The sequence below is a fragment of the Pongo pygmaeus genome, chromosome X (genome assembly GCF_028885625.2).
Source record: "Pongo pygmaeus isolate AG05252 chromosome X, NHGRI_mPonPyg2-v2.0_pri, whole genome shotgun sequence".
Lineage (NCBI taxonomy): Eukaryota > Metazoa > Chordata > Mammalia > Primates > Hominidae > Pongo > Pongo pygmaeus.
This window is the reverse complement of record NC_072396.2, coordinates 102,589,312-102,607,656: the sequence shown is the minus strand read 5'-3', so window position 1 is coordinate 102,607,656 and position 18,345 is coordinate 102,589,312. Positions and strand designations below refer to the sequence as shown.

Genomic DNA, 18,345 nt, shown 5'->3' with positions numbered 1-18,345 from the left:
TCACATGATCACAAAGTCCCACAATAGGCCATCTGCAGGCTGACGAGCAGGGAGAGTCAATCCAAGTTCCAAAACTGAAGAACTTGGAGTCTGATGTTCAAGGGCAGCAGGCATCCAGCATGGGAGAAGTATGTAGGCTGAAAGTCTAGGCCAGTCTCTCTTTTCACATTTTTCTGCCTGCTCTATATTCTAGCCACGCTGGCAGCTGATTAGATTGTGCCCACCCAGATTAAGGGTGGGTGTGCCTTTCCCAGCCCACTGACTCAAATATTAGTCCCCTTTGGCAACGCCCTCACAGACACACCCAGTATCAACACTTGGTATCCTTCAATTCAATCAAGTTGACACTCAGGATTAACCATCATAAGCCCACCCCTTGTCAACTTGAACCCATATACATCTCCTAAGTTCATACATAATCTTCAAATAAAGACAATAATAAGGTCATAATTTTGCCTAACATAATACAACTATTTTTCATACAACCAGAAACACAGCAAACTCCAACCCAAATACTATTACCTAAAGTTAACAATACTTAAATTCTGATGTGAAGTCAATCAACCTTATGTCACATGATATAAGAGAAAGGAAATAATACTTTCTTAGTACAAGTGTATAAATGCACAAACATGTTTTTAACAAAAGAAGGAGGAAATACTCATGACAATTACCATCCTCATTTCTGCAGATGGTCTCGTGGTCGTGGCTTGTATTGATGACTACCTTCTTCTACTACCCATTCTGTATTCCCTTTGCCTTCAGCAAGCACCGCAGCAGGTCATGGTTTTTTTACTGGTGGAGTAACCAAACCTTCATTCCTGAAGGGTCTGGGTCATTTGTAGTCCTGCCTGGATTTGCCTGTTGTAGTTTCCCATTGACCTTAATCACAGGGCATGATAATACTAACAGATGCCCTAACTGATCTCCTGTATTCCATGCATACTCTTCCTTAGTTCCATTGTGGAGTAGTAAACTGATTTCATCTTGATAGTGCAGGTCAATCACCCCAGCCAACACTGTAAGTCTCTTCTTAGCCTGTTGACTTAAAGGTAGAAGCAGCCCGAAGTGTACACATGGCAATCTCAACTTTCAGTTTAGTGGAATCGTTGTTGTGTCTCCTGGTGGCAGCATTCCTCCTTCTGGAACTAAGATCTCTAAGCAAGCAGAACATAATGCCGTGGGAACAGGAAGCAAAAATTTTGCTAGTGGATCACTAGGGGTGATAGCGAGTGGTGCCATTTCCACTTCCACCCCTTGATTCCTGAACTCGTGAATCCTGGCTATGGGAGAAAGAGTGCCATATATTGGACACTGATTCAGAGCATACACAGCCTTCTGGAGAACTGTGTTTCAGCCCTGAAAAGTATTGTCACCTAGTGGGCACTGTAATTGTGACTTCAAAAGGCCATTCCACCGTTCTATCAATCCAGCTGCTTCAGGATGGTAGGAAACATTGTAAGACCAGCGAATCGCATGAGCATGAACCCACTGCCACACTTCTTTAGCCGTAAAGTGAGTGCCATGGTCAGAGGCAATGCTGTGTGGAATAACATGACAGTGAATAAGGCATTCCATGAGTCCACGGATGGTAGTCTTGGCAGAAGCACTGTGTACAGGATAAGCCAACCCATATCCCAAGTAAGTGTTTATTCCAGTGAGGACAAACCTCCGCCTTTTCCATGATGGAAGAAGTTCAATATAATCAACCTGTCACCAGGTAACTGGCTGATCACCCCGAGGAATGGTGCCATATTGAAGGCTCAGTATTGGTCTCTGCTGCTGGCAAATTGGCACTCAGCAGTGGCCATAAGCAGGTTGGCCTAGGTGAGTGGACGTCCATGTTGCTGAGCCCATGCATAACCTCCATCCCTGCCACCATAGCCACTTTGTTCCTGGGCCCATTGGGCGATGCCAGAGGTGGCTGGGGAAAGAGGCTGAGTGGTGTCCACAGAACAGGTCATCCTATCCACTTGATTATTAAAATTCTCCTCTGATGAAGTCACCTGTTAGTGAGCACTCACATGGGATACAAATATCTTCACAGTTTTTGAACACTCAGAGAGGTCCATCCACATACATCTTCCCAAAATTTCTCACCTATTTTCTAATCATGCTTCTTCCAAGTCCCTGACCATCCAGCCAAACCATTGACTACAGCCCATGAATCAGTATATAATGGCACATATGTCCGTTTCTCCTTCTATGCAAAGTGCACAACCAGGCACTCTACTTGAAGTTCTGTCCACTGGGAAGATTTGCCTTCACCACTGTCTTTCACTGAGTGTTGCAGTTGTCCACTTTCAGGTGGTGCCTGCATATCGTGCAGAACCACCTGTGAAAAAGGTCCTTGTCTTCTCCTCCTTTGTCAACTGATCTTAAGGAACTCCCCATGAGGCCATCGGTGCAGGCTGGGGGAGAGAAGGCAGGCTGGCAGAAGTAGAGACCATGGGCATTTGAGCCACTTCCTTATGTAACTTACTTGTGCCTTCAGGATTTGCTCGGGCCTTATCACATATATACCAATACCATTTGATTATGCAATGCTGCTGCGCATGAGCCACTTTATAGCTAGATGGGTCAGAAAGCACCCAGTTCATGATAGGCAGTTCAGGTCACCTGGTGACTTGATGACCCATAGTCAAACGTTCAGTTTCTGCCAAATCCCAGTAACAGGCCAAGAGCTCGCTCTCAAAAGGAGAGTAGTTATCTGCAGAAGGTCCCAGGACCTTGCTCCAAAATCCCAGAGGTCTCCACTGTGATTCACCTATGGGAGCCTGCCAAACACTCCAAACAGCATCCCTATCTGCCACTCATACCTCAAGGACCATTGGATCTGCAGGGTCATATGGCCCAAGCGGTGGAGCAGCATGAACAGCAGCCTGGATCTGTTACAGAGTCTTCTCCTGTTCTGGACCCCACTCAAAACTGGCATTCTTTTGAGTCACTTGATAAATGGGCTGGAGTAACACACCCAAATGAGGAATGTGCTGCCCCCAAAATCCATATGGGCCCACTAGGAGTTGTTCTTCTTTCTTGGTTGTAGGAGGGGCCAAAGGCAGCAACTTATCCTTCACCTTAGAAGGAATATCTAGACAGACACCACACCACTGGACCCCTATAAACTTTACTGAGGTAGAAGGTCCCTGGCTTTTGGTCAGATTTATTTCCCATCTTCTGGCACACAAATGTCTCAGCAATAAGTCTAGTGTGTTTGCTACTTCTTGCTCACTGGATGCAATTAGAATAATGTCATCAATGTAACAGACCAGTGTGATATCTTGCAAAAGTGAAAAGCGATCAAGCTCTCTCCAAATAAGATTATAAAACAAAGCTGGAGAGTTGATATAACCCTGAGGTAGGACAGTAAAGGTATTTTTCTGGCCTTGCCAGCTGAAGACAAATTGTTTCTGGTGGGCCTTATGGACAAGAATGAAGAAAAAGGCATTTGCCAAGTCAATAGCTGCATACCAGGTACCAGAAAATGTGTTAATTTGCTCAAGCAATAAAACCATATATGGTATAGCAGCTGCAATTGCAGTCACCACTTGGTTAAGCTTATGATAATCCACAGTCATTCTCCAAGATACATCTGTCTTCTGCACAGGCGAAATGGGAGAACTGAATGGGGATGTGGTGGGAATCACCACCCCTGCATCTTTCAAGTCCTTGATGGTGGCATTAATCTCTGCAATCCCTCCAGGGATGTGACATTGTTTTTGATTTACTATTTTTCTAGGTAAAGCCATCTCTAATTGCTTCCATTTGGCCTTTCCCACCATAATAGCCCTCACCCTACCACTCAGGGAGCCAATGTGGGGTTTCTGCCAGCTGCTAAGCATGTCTATGCCAATTATGCATTCTGGCACTGGGGAAATGAACACAGGATGAGTCCTGGGAACCACTGGACCCACTGTAAGTCAGACCTGAGCTAAAAATTCCATTAATTACCCGACCTCCATAAGCCCCTACTTTAACTGGAGGACCACAATGACATTTTAGGTCCCCTGGAATCAACATCAGCTCAGAGCCAGTGTCCAGTAGTCCCAAAAATGTCTGATCATTTCCCTTTCCCCAATTCACAGTTACCCTGGTAAAAGGCCTGAGATCTCCTTGGGGAAGGATGGGAGAAAGATTCACTGCATAAATTGTCAGTAATGTAGTGGGGCCCTCAGGGGGACCCAGCCTCCCCTTCATTCTAGAGGCTTTGGGTCTGTAAACTGGCTCAAGTCTGGAAACTGATTGACAGGCCTTGATTCTCTGTTTTTATACTTCAAATTAGTCTTTTGTCCATTCGACCTGAAAGTTTTCTGCTTATATAAATTAAGTAAGAATGCAGTAGGCTTCCTATCAATTTAACTTCTAGGAACACCGTGATTAAACAGCCAATGCCAGAGATCTACACGAGTCAGACTATTCTGATTGCTGTTTTGCCTCTACTGTCCATTACGGTAGCTATGCCCACCCTGCCTTTGATGGTTGAGTGCTGCCACTTGGCCCCTGCCACCTTGGGATCCAATTATACCCATTGTATTTAAATTTTGTAGTTGAGTGAGTGTCATTCCCACTGTTAGATGTGACATACAGAGAAGAGCAATTACAGGGCTCTTCGAAGATGCAGGTGCTGCCCTCACAAGTATATTTTGCAAGGCAACGGTCAAGGGTATATCTTCTGGACCCCTTCAGCTAGGATGAGTAGGTCTAAAGTGACTAATCCCCTCCACCATCTCAATCCCACTAAGCCTTTGGATCCTTTCCTCTACATTAAACCAAAGGAGATCAGGCATTTCCAGCTCACTTACAGGGCCATCTTTTAATCCATATTTCAGCTAACCACGCAAATGAACTATTAGAACCTTTTTTTAACTCCCTGAGCTGCAACACTAAATGCAGAGACCCTACTAAGTGGGCCAAATCAATAAATTCAATCTGATTCATCTCTATGTTCCTTCCATCATTATCACACACCCTTAATATCCATTCCCATTCCCGTTCTCCAGATTTGTTTATATAAATTAGAAAAGTCAAGCAGTATTTTTTTTTAATGTAGCACAGCTCCTCATGGGTCACACTCTCAGCCTCACCTCTAGGGGCCTCCAAGGACTTTAGTCTAGCTATAGGTCTAGAAGCAAACAGGGGTGTTGGGGGCGGCTCCTGAAGAGAATCAACGTTACCTCGCCTGGCAACTGCCTCAGAGGAGGTCATCATAGTTGCCTCAGGCAGCGCAGGGTTTATCTCCTCAGACTAAAGTGGAAAGGCTGATGGCAGCATGGGTCAGGGAGGAGATGTTGCCACTACTGGGGATGGGAAAGCTGTTTCTTCTGGCAAAAAAGGTTCATCAGAGTTCACAAACTCAGTGTCCCCAGCTCAATCAGGGTCCTCCCACACATCTCCATTCCAAGTTGTGAGGTCCCATTCTTTTCCAATTAATGCCCTCACTTTAACAGTACACACCTGTTGAGGCTGTGCATGAACCTTTCGTTGCAGGTCAGCCACTCATGTGGTAAGAGCTTGTGTCTTTTTTTCCACAATTTCAGCTCTTTCTCTACAGGTGATAAGACTCTCACTCAGGGCAATCTTAGCAGATTTGAGGTTCAGTATCTGCTTCTGAAGGCGGGAGACAGAATCCCTGAGTTCATCATTTTCTTTCATCACTTTGTCCACTGAACTTATGAGCAACCAACAAGCTTCATTAAGTTCCTTGGTTCTCCACATATGGTCAAAGGTATTATGTATAGGTTCACTAACCTCTTTGCCTCCCATGAGCAATGAATCAGGAGTGTCAAATGCATGTATTTTGCATAACTTTCTAAACAGTCCATGCCAAGGACTGTCAGTGTTCTTCACACTATTATAAGTAGGGTCCTTAGCATGTTTGGGTCTAATCATATTAAGCAGAACTCCAGAAACCCCCAAACCAATGAAAGAACCCCATCCCTAATATTCTGTTCCTCTAGAACCACTGCTATTGCCAAAATCTATATTAGGGTTCCCTAGAGGGACAGAACAATGGAATAAATAAATAATAAATAAATAAATGCATATATATAGATATAGATATAGATATAGATATAGAAGTTTTTTAAGTATTAACTCACACCATCACAAGGCCCCACAATAGGCCATCTGCAGGCTGAGGAGCAAGGAGAGCCAGTCCAATTTCCAAAACTGAAGAACTTGGAGTCTGATGTTCAAGGGCAGGAAGCATCCAGCATGGAAGAAAGATGTAGGCTGGGAGGCTAGGCCAGTCTCTCTTTTTACATTTTTCTTCCTGCTCTATATTCTAGCCACGCTGGCAGCTGATTAGATTGTGCCCACCCAGATTAAGGGTGGGTGTGCCTTTCCCAGCCCACTGACTCAAATGTTAATCTCCTTTGGCAATGCCCTCACAGACAGGCCCAGAATCAATACTTTGTATCCTTCAATCCAGTCAAGTTGGCACTGAGTATTAACCATCACATTTGCAAAGCATTGCATCCTAAAGGTGAGCTTATTGAATCATAGTAAGATCATTTTTAAGAATGCTAATACTTATTTTCAAATTGCTTTCCTAATGTGTTTACCAAATTCATTTCCACTGACAATATGTTAGAAATCCTGTTTCCACATGCCTTTGCTAGTAGTATTGCACATTTTCATTATTTTAAATAATTGCTAATTTGCTCAGAGAAGTTTTTTTTGTTTTAATGTACACACTTTATACTACTGGTGAGCTAAAGCATTTTCCATAGATTTGTTTACAGATCCCTTGCAAATTGCTGACATGTTTAAATTTTTCTGAAAGTCCCCAGGGGTATCTCACATATGCTCATGTTTAGTATTTACATTCCCTTTTATATGACTAAGTGAACTTAACAAGAATAAATAGAGATCTCTCTCTCTATATATATATATATAATTAATATATATATTTAGTAATATATTATATATAATTATATATGCATTTAATAATATAATTCACATAATCACAATATATAATATATTAATTTAATATATATTATATACAATATGTATAATATATACTACATATTAAATTAATATGTTATATATTAAATATAATATATATTAATTTAATATGTAGTATATATTATAATATATTTAATATATAATATATAAATATATATTAATACATATTTATATATAATAATATATGTTTAATATATATTATTATATATAATATATATTTAATATATAATATATATATTTAATAATGCTTATTTGAACTTAGGCGGTTAGACTTTAGAAAGCAGAATAGTTTACTTTTTCTGTCCAAAAGCACTGATACTAAACATTTGCTTGAAAACCACTTGGGAAATTCGAGCTGGAAATTTCAGTAGGGAAAGACTATCTAAGGAAGAAAGAGGTCTCTTGGAATAGTTTAGTCTTTATGACTGCATCCTTAAAAGGAACCTGGGGAATGAATGTGTGTGAGTGACTTGAAAGGGAAACAGGAAAAATAAAAACAAGAGTGAATAATTTAATTATAATTGTAACTGCTATCAATATTAAATCAGTGGTTTAAATAAAGCCTGTGCTTTTTATTTTACCCAAATTATTTTACAGATCTCAGGGTTCTTTTCACATGTGTTATTTCCTTATGTAATTAAAACTTGTCACCTGGTATTTATTCAAGTTCCACAATCACAGTTATTTGCTGTTTGGGTTAGGCTCTCTTCCTGTCTGAGTTATCTAGGTGTCAGCGATAAGTACTATAAAAATAAAGAGATAGAAAACAGCACGGTAAAGGACTTTTAAGACACTTAATGGACTGTTTGACATGTATTCTAGGCATGTGACAGGTAATAATTAAGACTGCTTAATTAGTTTCTGAATATTGGGATGAGGAATAGCAGCAAAACTGAATAGTACTAATGAAAGACTGAATTACTATAATCAAAACACTATTTTCTTTTCAACAGGTAAAAGACTTTCACATACAATAAGTGTACTGGCTTTTTTTTTGTATAAGAGAAATAAGAGTTGAATTTCCACAGTGATTAAAACCGAAGTTCTGGCCTAATTCTTATAATTAAAAGTATTCTGTAATATTAGAAAAGAACTTAAGAAATTAGGCTAGACTTTCTCACATAAATGAAAGCTTGCATGGTGAGGCAAACACAGTATTTCAGTTACATTTCTGTGTATATTTAAAAATTAGATGGAAGGGATTAACATCCTGTAAATGAGATAAAACAAGGAAAATACTAAAAATAAACTATGAAACCTGAAAACCACACTATTATTTCTTTTTTCTAAAACTGATCATTTAGGACAAAGATACACACCCCCAATTTACTCATTATTTCTTAAATCTAACATTATAACTGAAGCACTTTGAGATCCTATAAAATTAGACAACATACACCTTATGTGGCTGGGTCTATGATTTATTTTTCTATCTTCAGATTCTATTACTTATATAATATGTTTAGCAAATATCTGTTCAATGGAATTTTAAGTGGCTGTCAGAATAAATCAGAAACTCCAAGAACATTTTCAGTATATTTTCTCTCTTTATTCTGTTGCCCAATTATGACTGTGTGTGTGTGTGTGTGTGTGTGTGTGTGTGTGTGTGTGTGTGCCCGCATGCAGTTTCCCTCTTTAAAGCCAAACAGCTGGGGCTTCCCTCACTATTAAGAGTCAGTAACTGCTAAACTCAAGTTTTAAGATTGTAAAATAGATGGAATTCTCAGGAGTGCTTTGTCCCAGAGGATGTGGAATTTGAAAGCAAAGCAGATGGAGTCCTGGAGAAAGACAGCTTGGTGATGATGATTTTAATGATTAAATGGAAATCGAATGAGGGACCACTGAAGGGTGGAAAGAGCAGAGAAGCTGTCAGAGGGTCACGGAAGGAGAGGAAAGGAGAGTTTCAGAAATTCTCTGTGAACCAGACTAGCTTTCCTTAAGCAACAAGCCATAGGCAGGAACCATAATGCTCTAAGAGCCCTGAAGCCCAAGGACAATAGATGTGTGTACCATCCTGATTAGTGATGGCAGGAGACACAGATGGCTGTTCAACCCGTTAGGTAGTCAAGAAGGACAGCCACCAGGGAATATGTGGCAGCTTCATGCAGCCAGACCCAGACAGGTGGCAGACAGCTTGAGCTGGGCTCTTTGTGTTTGGTTTCTGACCTTATTTTAAATAACAGTAATAAATGCCTATTAAGCTTTAGCTTCACTTTTTTTTTTTTGCCAAGTGTTGGTGAATGGGAGAGCTGTGTCGGGAAGCTAAGTCTCAATTTTGCTTTGATATTTTTATCTTCCCCATTTCTAGTGATTCTAGCAGATGTGATCTTTCTCTGAAAAATGTAAAAAAAAAAAAAGTTTGATGGTGACCCAGTTAGTTCTTCCTTTAAGTGAACTAACTGCTCATCCTCAAAATTTATGCAAGTCACCCCCCATAATAAGCAGCACAGTAGCCTGGCTCTATAAATGTATGAAACTCAAGGGCAGCCATGTCAAATGCAGATGTAACAGCAGGTAAATTCAGTAGGTGAACATACCTCTTGTAACTTGTTTTATTTATTGTTTGAAATACGTAAAAAAGCTTTAGGGAATATTACTCATTAAGGCGGACACTCAAGAAGCTGATGTACAAGTATATAACCTATGCATTGCTCTAGGCATTCTTTGATTTGTGGTTAATCCAATTTTTGTGGCTTCTCAGTTTTGCATTTAAGCAAAAGCAATTTTAAATGCTGTAAAATAAAACAAAAGTTGTTTTTGTTGTACAACTGCAAGGAACCAGAATTCTAAGCATGCCTTTCATATGAGGTGCTTTTGACACAACATTTATTTGGTTCAGAAGAATGTGCTATGATCTTCACCATTCTTATAATAGAGGGAAAAGCAAAGCAAGTTAGAAAGAGATGCCTTAAGTAATAGCCAAATAGGGTCAATTTCAGACCAGAAATTCTGTGGGGCTATTCTTTCTGAAATAATTGTTCTTTCTAGACCAGAAAAATATTAAGAAGAAAGAAGGAGGAAATGGAGGGAAAAAATGGACTTGTAATTCCCAGGCTTCCATTCTGCTGCAGCATGTGGGTAAGGTAAGCATTATTGATAGGAGTTAGTTCCTCTCAAAAAATAAGTTTGAAAAATACTGGGTTAAGCAAAGTTGAAGAATTGTCTTTGTTACCAGTCTTCTCAGAGTCTTTTACATGATTAAATACATTGTGAAATTTTAAAAGTTTATATACAATGTTTGCTAAACTTATTTGATTATATAAAATCCCTTTGTCTTTTTTTGTTACTGGGCATTTCATGAGTTAGTGAGCCAAGAGACAAAAGATTCTTTCAGAACTGTGAGGCTGAGCCATCCGCTGTGTCATATAGAGAAATAAATTATGTGAGCATCAGTTGAAAGCAAGGTTAGGCACAAATCTGTGAAGATGAGGAAATAATAGCTTTAACTCAATAGTTTTCTAACTCAACATTTCCTAATGTGTGTTGTGCAGATTATTTGCTCTGAATAATATCATTACATATGGGTAAAAATGGGATCTTGTGGTCAAATGAGTTTAGGTAAAGTCTGGGTCAACAAAATTAAGCAGATTTCTTTTAAAAGGCACTTCTTAAAATGTTTCTAAAGGCAGAAACTTCTTGGGGTGGCTATGCAGTTCATAAAGATATTCTCTTCTCTGGGAACTGCCCTGTCTTCATTTGTTCAGGCTGCTATAACAAATTCTTTTAGACTGGGTAATTTTTAAATGACAGATATTTATTGCTCACAGTTCTGGTGACTGAGAAGTCCAAGATCAAGATGCCAGAAGATTCAGTGTCTGGCAAGGGCTCATTCTTCATAGACTAGGTGTCCTCACATGGGAAAAGGAGCTAACAAGCTCCTTCTGCCCTCTTTTATAAGGGCACTAATCCCACTCATGAGGTCTCTACCCTCATGACTTAATCATTTCCCAAAAGCCCTCACCTGGTAATACTATCAAACTGGGGATTAGGTTTCAACATGTGAATTTTGGGGAAACGCAAACATTCAGATCGTAGCATACCCCTATTACTCAGAAATATGTCTTCTGAAGTCAAATATATTCTAATTCCTTAGCCATAGCTGTTTGGCCATGAAGTAAAATGTTTGAACCTCAAAGGCCCAATTAGAATAATTTTCCTTATACAATTTTGAGCTGAGAGACACAGAAGCTGGGCATTGCTGATGTCTGTGGCATTTGATACCGGTACATGAGAAGTGGATCCCAAATCTGGCTCCACTTCATACTCAGGTGGGAAGTTATGTAAAAATGCTGATTCTTGAGCCCCATCCCAGATCTCTACATCAGAATATCTTGTGCCTGATTTGCACATAAAATGTTTAATAAGGATAGCTAAGAATTATTGAAGACTCACATGCAATGTGTACCAGACACTGTAGCCCTTAAGATTTTTAGGATAATTTTATACATTCTGGCCAGCACTGGTCTAAGACTGTACATTCAGGAAGCTCCATGAACTCTTGCTGCTGAGGTATTCTAATTCCTTCTCTTATTGAGGTTCAGTTGTTCAACGGTTCTTTTGATTTCTGTGAATTACCATAATTTTTTTCCAATTAATTACCTTTTAGCTGAAGCTAGCTCAAGTTGGTTTCCGTTACTTGCAACCAAAACAACCTTAACTAATACAGCATTGTAAATTTCCTGGAAGGTGATTATAGCATATAGTGCTTAACAAATTTATTTGACCACTAAATGCTTTTCTTAAGGAGCTTTTTATTAAACCAGTGTTCTGCCACACATGCTTTGGGAAAGCACTAGTTTAAGGTAATCGATTTAACATTGCTGTGACTTTTCTACAGGACATTTATTGAATGTTGAATTTTAAGCCCAGTTTCTTGGGGTTTCATTAATTGTTATAATATATGTTCTTAGAATTAGGGACACTTGGTGGTGATACACACAGTTAGATGCAAATAAATAAAGCCTTGATACCCAGTTTTAGGATTGCTCTGGAAAACAAGAAGTCGGGGCTCTTCCTCATTGATGCAGTTTTATTTGCACATGATAAGCCATCTTTCACCTACAGGTATTACACAGAAGACACCTAAATTTGCAATACACCTAGAGGCAAAAGTGGTAGAATCAGATGGTTTAGTACAGGCCTGATAATTCTACGGCCATAGGTACAAAAGAAATAAGTATTACTAATTGAATTGACATAAAGTAATAATCTTCTCTTTTAAATATCTAAAAGTTGTGGAAACTCAGAAAAATAGCAGGATAAAATGAATGCAGTGGAATAGCAGCAGCCATTTATTAGCTCTGTCACTTTGAATAAGGTCCTTTACTCTAAACCTATGTCTTGTCAAGATAATAATTTTTCTCCTATGTTTTGGGTTTAGTACTAAATAAATAACAGTTAACATTACTAAGATATTCCTACCTGCCAGACACTATGCTAAATGCTTTAAATTCATTATTTTATTTAATTTTCTAAACATTTCTATGAAGTGGTATATTAGTCCATCCTGACATCATTATAAAAAAAATACCTGAAACCTGGGTAATAAAGAAAAGATGTTTCATTGGCACATGATTTTGCAGGCTGTACAGTAAGTATGGTGGCATCTGCTTCTGGGGAGGCCTCAAGGAGCTTTTACTCATGGCAGAAGGCAACATGGGAGCAGGCGTCTTACATGGCAGGAGCAGGACCGAGAGAGAGGGTCCTGATCTCTTAAACAACCGGATCTCATGAAAACTCACTATCGTGATGACAGCACCAAGTAAGGATGGTGTTAAACCATGAGAAACTGTCCCCATTATCTAATCACCTCCCATCAGGCCTCACCTCCAGTATTGGGAATTACATTTCAACATGAGATTTGGGTGAGGACACAGATCCAAACCATATCAGGTGATTTACCATTTATTTTTTCTATTTTGTAGATGAGAAAACCTAGTCACAGAAGCATTAAGAACACTTGCCTAAGGTTGCCTAGTAGACAATACAGTCAGGATACAAACCCAAACAGTCCGATTCCCATGCCTACATATTGCAAGCATTCAGTATTTAACCATTTTCTCCAGGGAGCTACCTCCTTCCCTTTTGACTAATTGGCAGTAGAGAAACATGTTATCATGAAAATATATACAGACTATGATGAAAAAATAAATAAATTTGTGTGGATAACCCTGGTGAATTCTGGCTTCTATTCTTGGTCAAGTTAGCCGCCTTTGAGAGGATTATTTCAGTGGAGAAGGGAGAGGATTGAATCACCAAGATAACCACAGAAAAACCGACAGGAGCTCCTGCATCACATATACAATGCTGCAGGATTCCTGGAATCTGGGTGGGATTAGTGAAGGAATGTCATCTGAAGTAAGAGTTTTAACTAAAGTAGGAATGTTGTTTGATGGAAAACAACAGGCTACTATAAGCAGGAATAATATGTTCAAAGTCTGTCTGAGTGACAAGGATGAGCAAACTGGTTTGTTTAGAGTACAAGACTTAGATTAAAGCATATAAGAACAATAAGAATGGCTAGATTGAGAAATGGCTAAGCGATAATGTTTCCCTCACACCACTAATGTGGGAACTAACATTTATTAATTGGATACTCTATGTGAGGTACTCTCCTAATCGTTTTACTTGCACAAAATCATCTAATCATCACACCAACCCTATGAAGTTGGCACAATCACTAGTTCTAATTTACTGTTGAGGAATATGAAGCACAAAGAAGTTCAGTAACTTACACAAGGTTGCTAGGAATTGAAAGAAGCAGAATTCAAATCTATTAATTGAGATTCAGACTCTATGATCTGTACTAGTATGCTATACTCATTGTAGCCTGTATTTGCTTTATTATGTTACTCCCTTTCTTAAAAAACTAAAGTGGTTTCTTATTGTGATTATTAACAAATATACATCGATCTTTCTGATCTTTAGAGACCTCTATCAACTTGCAACTGTTAATCATTAACACCATTTTTCATCAATCTCCCTAAATGAACCCTCCTCTATTACACATAAACTAATGAGTTCCTACTTAGAATGCCCGCTCTCTGCTGATCCATCTCTCTGAGCTTTAAAATTCAGCTCAATAAATTTAGCCATTGCCTCCAAGAAGCCCCCTCTGACTCTTTACATTGAATATCAATTCTAAATTACTCTTTTTCTCACAAAATATATTATCTCAGTAGACATTAAGTGGATATTGGTGATTATTTTGCCCTTAGTAACCTTACTTGACAAGCAATATTGACTCTATGTATCTTGAACACATATTTTTTCACTAAGTGAATTATCAGCTACTTGTAATTAATATAATGTATCTGCATGCAATATACATGCATTTCATGTTAACCGTGTAGAATAGGTAGAAATAGGAAAATAGCACTAGTAATACAAGGACAATTGTTTTCTTTTCTCCTCATTTATCTCCTCAATAAAAATAGATTTATTTAAAAATTCAATTTTTCTCTGATAAAAACTTAAGTTCAGACTGTTAATATTTTTCCCAATCAGAAAGTAATACCAATGTTGTAAAGGTTGAGGCTGATCTTCTTGTTTGTGAAAGTGAAATCACTGGTTCAAAAAACAACAGAATTTAGCTTAGAAATAAGTATAAATTAATTGTGCCTTTTTTAAAAAAGCAAAGGTTTTAATTATACAGGCCCTGCAGAGATTGTTTATTTCATCATTACTGAAAAATGGCAAGTATCCCACATGACAACCTTTCCTTTTGAATATGAAAATGCACTTACACAAATGCAGATATTTGTTTGGCAAGTAGACAATGGAGAAGATTCCCATTTGTGCTCAGTGGAATGGAATGAGTTGGTCCTCACTAATTCAGCCAAGATTCTCTCTGCTAATGGCAAAACATGCCTGTCCCTGTAGCTAAACAAACACTGGATTATTCATTTTCCTTTTGGCAAATACCATCGTGGTAATGCTCACGATACTTGTTGTTTATCATGAATGACTGTTGGGGACATGCCTTGTTAAAAGAAAAACTGTACAAACCAAGTTAATAAGGATGAATTGAAATGTTGCAGAATTCTGCGTATATGTGTATGTGTTGATGTGTATCCAAGGCTTTATGTGATTTTTGTTTTGTCTGAATATCTCATGTTTCATGTTTCAATGGAATTTTTCTTTTGTGGTCCTCCAAGCTTAGATTAAAAGAGCTAACATAAGTGACCTAGGATATACTCAGCATCCAGATAGTACCTGGCTCTTTTTTGAATTGTTAAAGGTATATAATAAAGGCTACTCATGGTGTCTGCCCTCAAAAAATTTTGTCCTTAAATAGATACACAATCATATATCTGAATAAATGGTTGTGAATAAAAATAATATGTAAAACCAGATCAGCGTTCCTCAACCTTTCTGGCACCAGGGACTGGTTTTGTGGAAGAAAATTTTTCCATGGAAGCCGGGGGTTGGTTTTGGGATGAAACTGTTCTACCTCAGATCATCAGGTATTAGATTATCATAAGGAGTGTGCAACATAGATCCCTCGCACACGCAGTTCACAAAAGAATTTGAGCTCCTATGACAATCTAAATTCGTCATAGATCTGACAGGAGGCAGAGCTCAGGGAGTAATGCCCAATCCCCGCTGCTCACCTCCTGCTGTGAGGCCGGGTCGGTCCCTAAGGGTCGGTGGCCTGGGGTTGGGACCCCTGAACTAGATGGACAACGGTAAGAGCGATGATTGAGATTCATCAGAAATTACAGAAAAGTGTTTGAATAGATTAAAACACATCATTGTTATATTCCAATTATCTTAGTTGGTTAAAGCAAGTTGTTAATGAGGACAAAGTATAATGGAATTAGAAATTAAGCCAGAGTCAGAAGACCTGAGTTCTAGTTTTAGTGCACCAATTATGTCACTATTTGACATGAGCAAGGGTATCACTCTTGTTGCCCTCACAAATAAAAGTGTATGCTTGTAAAAATGCAGTTCAACCTTGATTAGGAATATGCATAACAGTAGCCAAAAAGAAAAGCAAAAATATGGTTTTGGAAATAAGAGACCACTTGGCCAGAATGTTGAGACAACTTATTTTGCCCTTATTTTTTCTTTCAGAATACAAAATTCAGACAGAGCATTCTTTAAATGAGGTGACAATTTCATCATCTTTTTCATCATCTTTTTTTTTAAGATATTTCATAAAGGATAGCCGATTATTATGTGTGTAACTAGGGCCAATTACATAACCTACCTAAGATTTAAGTTTCTCTCTGTGAAGATAGGGATATTGACTGAATGAAATTACGCCCATAAAACATTTAACATAGTGCTTGCTACATAGTAAGTGCTCAATAAATAAACACTAGAGGCACTAGAGTATTATGAATAAGTCCACTAGAATCAGAATATCTGTGTTCAAATACTGGGTTTTCCAATTAACTGCTGTGTGACCATTGAACAACTTATTTAACCTTGCTAAATTTAAATTTTCTCTTTCGCAAAATAGGGATGGTGGTATCTACCCCATAGCGTTATTGTCAACACTAAATGCAATGATACTTATAAAACAAGGCCTGGCATACAAAGTTCAATAAATGTAATTCTTTCATTGAACAAATGCTTATGGAGCATTTACCATAAGTGTGTCACTGTTTTATGTGCTGGGATACAATGGTGAACCAAGACAGAGAACAGTCCTTTCTCTCAACCATCTCATATTCTAATTGGAAAGATATATAATACATAAACAAATAATGTCAGATATAAGTGCCATGAAGAAACTAGATCAGAATAAGGGACTACAGACAGACTGTAGGGGTAGGACACATGCTATTTTACTTAGAGTTGTTTGGAAAAGCTTCTCTAAAGATGTGGCACTTGATCAGAGACCTGAAAGACACAAAAAGAGACAGCCATGAAATAACTGTGTTGGGGTGGGAGGGTTGGCAGGGAAGAACATTTCAGGCAGAGAGAACAGGAAGTGTAATGTTCTTAAAAAGGGAAAAATGCTATTAGTGTTCTCTAGGAAAGACAAAGACATCATTGTGGCTGAAAAATACAGAGTGAAGGGAAAAAGAGGAGTAGGGCATGAGATCAGATAGGTAGGCAGAGCCAGATCATGTTGGGTTATGTCTAATGCTAGCTATTATCACTGTTATTATTGTTAAGCTCCAGGGGTTTTGATTATTGAAATAATGCTTTATCTCATTTGGTAAATTCTTTTAAGATTCCACAAAGCAGAAACTTATGATAATAATAATGGCTGACTTATCATTTGGCCTTTTACAAAGTGATTCACACATCTATTATCTCATTTACTCTTTTCAGAATCCCTGTAGGTTAGATAATTATTAGTATCTTTCTTTTGAGGAGACAAGGTCACAGAAGGTAAAGTCCTTGGGCACAGTCACACAATGAAGGATGTAGAAAGTATAGGGCTCAAAGTATGTCTCTCGATTGTTGCTTTATTTACAGGATGCATCTCTGTCTTGTTGACTAGGTAACAAAAGTGATTGACAGAAGAGGATCTGATTTAGCAGGGAAATAGAGATCAGTTCCACAGTTACAAATAGAACTCAGTATCCTGATTTAATTCTTTTAATATTATCAAGTCCTATATTCAGGGTGCCCACTTGCTACTGAAGAAATAACTATTTGTTCTTAATATTCATGAATTTCATGAATAAAATTTACAAGTGCAAGACAGTGACTTTGAAGAGTCAGTAAAAATGGATAATATTTGGACACTGCTTTTAGCATGATAAAATTCTGTAAAAAATGACTATTGCTTATTCTCACCCTCTAGTGTTTTCTGTTAGTTCAAGGATAAGACTTATGAGGAACAACATCTGAATTTGATTGAACAAATGATAATCTCATTTAGGAAGAATGAGACATTTCAAACACAAAGATGCTGGCAGCTTGGTGCCAATCCATTCTATATATAATATTTATTAAGATATATCAAATGATGACCAAGTTTATTGTGAAACAGAAGATACAGAATCAAGCTGTTACTTTGTATTCTGCTTTAGATATTCCTGAGGTTGTTCTGGAAGACAAGAAATGTATAATGATACACAGTGAACTGTAAAATAGAGTAAAAATTTTTTAAGCCATATGTATTGTTCAAGACTTTTTTGCTTCCTGACATTCCAGCAGCTAGTTTTGTTATGGTTGCCTCTCTCTGCTCTGTGCTATGAGGTAAGACAGTCTGGTCAGCATTCCTAAACATATTAATGGCCCTACTGATATTTTCCAAAGAGACTTAGTTTACTATTGTGAACTATATCACACTAAGCCAATTAGCCTGTTAACATACCAGTTGATTAGTCTGGTCGATAACATTATTAGGTGTGATGGGAGACACAATGATATGCATACATAGTTTCTGTCCTCCAGAAGTATGCAATCCAGTCA

General features: G+C 38.3%; 1 pseudogene; it reads right to left on the bottom strand.

The window, feature by feature from the left end:
• Window positions 1–1,092: 1,092 nt before the first annotated feature.
• LOC134739018 (uncharacterized) lies at window positions 1,093–10,027 on the bottom strand (annotated as a pseudogene).
• Between the last annotated feature and the right edge of the window lie 8,318 nt (window positions 10,028–18,345).